Here is a 3,126-nt window from a genome sequence, read left to right on the forward strand (position 1 = left end):
GGACAATAAAGGGATATTCTATTCTATTGGCTTTTGTGAATGTATGTTTAAAATTTTTTATACATGTTTGTATAAAAGAATATATCTGCAAATCTCTTATGTTCAACAACAAAAAATACTTACGTAAGAAAATTGTGCAAAATAGCAATTAAAAAATAAAAATCATATCAGATTTATAGTCTCCCCACTTCAGATATGTCCTTAAATCACAGCCAAACCCATTTACACAGTAACAGATATAAACCTTTAGATAACTCAAACATAACCCGCCACATATCTGACTCAAAAACCATTTAAACTCTTTTCATTAATTTAAGACGGAACAATTCACATAGATGTATTATATTAAACAGCACTTCCAACATTCACCACTGTTTAGCGCCAAATACCTTTTTCCTCTGATCACAGAGCAGCCGGCTTGCTTGGTCGCGCAATGAATCCTGGGATAGCAAAGACTAGATACGATACACCGGACCCGTTTTTCTGTCAGATGAGCAAACCCCATCAGACCAGTATACCCATAGTCAATAACACTTTATCCCTTTAGTTTATCCCTTTGGTTTTGTATGAAAAATACACTTTAAACTACCTCAATGGGCGTATGTCGACCTGACCTTAAATCGGATACATGCATGTCGAGTTAATATAAAGTCTATTTTTCGTACGAAACTAAAGGGATAAACGCAAATCTAAGGTTTTGTGCATTCGTATTGACTATGGGTGTGCTGGTCTTACGAGGTATGCTCATTTGACAGAAAACCATCCTTCAAATCGAACAATAAGAAGGATGCATTTCGGGCACCAGACCTCGGCGTCGCTCTATGACGTTATCGGCCTACGACTCTGGCCTTCGGAGGACACATCCTATGAATTCGAACGCACCCATTGTCTTCAGCAAAATACCTCCAGACTTTTGAGTTTGATGCTGAGGCTGTCAGTAGTCACTGCTGCCACCCTCTGGTTTAGAGGGGAACTACTTGTTCTGCCAAATACCTCTATCTCACAATGCTAGAGAACATTCCTGTATCCAGGTTATGATCTGGATCACTGACAAATTTTGATGGAGTGTTTTTTGGCATGAGCGAGACCTTTGATAAGAATTTAATTAAATTCCAATCAAAAAGGTGGTAACAATCAAAAAGGCTATAGTTTTGAAATTTAAGGCAAATAGGAATGGAAACACAGTTTATGTTTTAAACCATGACAGTAGAATAACTACTGGAAAGCAATCTTATTTATAAATAAAAACAAAAATATATCTACTTTTCATGATTCACTACTTTGTTTTGATCTACCTCACAAAATCCCAAAAGGATACCTTCATGTTGGGGGTTCTACGAAGAAAAATATTACAAAGTTTAAGACATTGTAGGCTTTGATTGAGATGTATCTATAGAAAACAAAGATGAAGCAGGTTTAGAATAATTCATTCGAATTAGATGTTAAAATTAACCTGCCTCTTCTTAATCTATCCGTCACTCAGGACAATCCTGCATGCTTCAGCTCATGCAAACACCTTCACATAGACTCAGCCATTCACTTCCTAATGGGCCAAAGTTCTTAGAAACAAAAACTCTCTATCTTGGAAGATAACCTGCCTGTGTCTGGGCTTGTCCAAGGGGGCTAAACTTAGCAAGCTCTGACCTCTCACTCTGGTTTCCTCCCTTATAATTGCAGGAAGCACCCCCAGCCAATTCAGGCAGAGATGATTTGCTGCATTTTAACTAGTAGGACGCAGTATTTGAGGTCCTTACAAGTATTAAAAGCAATTTTAGGGGGGAATTTTACTCTTAAGAAAGGAAATGGAGGTTTAATCTTCATAAGGAGATTATACACTGACCCTGAAATCTTAACTTTATGAAATAGCTCTCATGTATTGTAATTATGGTGAGTATTTTAGTGTGGCGACGCACAGACTGACAAGGGTTCAGTGTCAGACATATTATTCAATATCTTTTCCAGCTAGTAAATATATACTTTTGTATACTGGACTTGAGTTTGCTTATACTCCTCTATTAATACACCATGATAAAGCATTTATACCTCGATTTACCAATAAGCAAGATGTTTTATAGGGCTTATAACTTCAGCTTTGCATTTAGTCATAAATTTGTTTATGTACACTGAGATGCACGAAGCAACAAACCTGTAATTGGAATAAGATGATTTTATCTTAATCAGAAAGTTAAAAAGTTGAAATCTAATTTGTTTGAAGGAATTTTAAGGAAAGACTGAGTTAGCTAAAGTCGATTATCAGTGTGTCTGAGCTTGACAAATATGGAATATAAATTTTATGCGCGATTATTGTTCATTTAGGACATTTTTAAGAGAAACATATGAATAGACATGGTGTTATCCACAGTCTCCTTTAGATAATAAAGAAAAAAGGAATAAATGACTAGATTTAACTACAAGAACATAATGATGAATAGTTTTGTGCTGTAACAGCTTGAAGTTCAATTGACTCTGGCAGAGTAATAAAGCCGATCTTCTTACTTCTGTGCTGCTTTAATTCTGCAAACACGTCAGTACATAGACCCTACTAGCTGTTTCATCTGCCGTTGAAAGACAAGTGCAGGCAGCAGGAATTACTTAAAGCTGTGAGCTGCTCGGCTCTTTGCCACGGAGGTCAGCAACCATTTGAGAGAAAGCAGACATCCTGTTATTAGAGAAAGAGACGGGCATAAAAAAAAAAGGAGAAAAGGATACAGGATGAGTTGGGACAGACGGTTGATGGAAGATCGAAGTACAGAAAAGGAGAAGGGGTACATTGCATGATTGGTTTAACATCCAAATGGAAGAAATGGACCCTAGCTTGAAATGTAGTCTCTTGATACAAGACTCTATGATCAGTTTTTTTTCCTTTTAAAGAAGCTTTTTTTACATGGTGCTTTCTTGTGCCTTTGGCTCAAATAGTCACCGACATCCAAGTGTCTCTAATTCCTCTGTGAAATCAATTTGCTTAAGTCCAGCTGCATAAAACATGGCTGAATCAACACAGATGCTTAATGATAGCTTGAACTGAGACATTGATAAAAGTAGTAATTTTGTTCAGCTCCAGTTGATTCTGTGCACCAGTGAAATTGTGAAAAGAGTGAAACCCAAAGCTAAAAGCAGGATCGATCG

This window comes from Cyprinodon variegatus, unplaced genomic scaffold, assembly GCF_000732505.1.
Source record: "Cyprinodon variegatus isolate N-32 unplaced genomic scaffold, C_variegatus-1.0 Scaffold1375, whole genome shotgun sequence".
NCBI classification, from domain to species: Eukaryota; Metazoa; Chordata; class Actinopteri; order Cyprinodontiformes; family Cyprinodontidae; genus Cyprinodon; species Cyprinodon variegatus.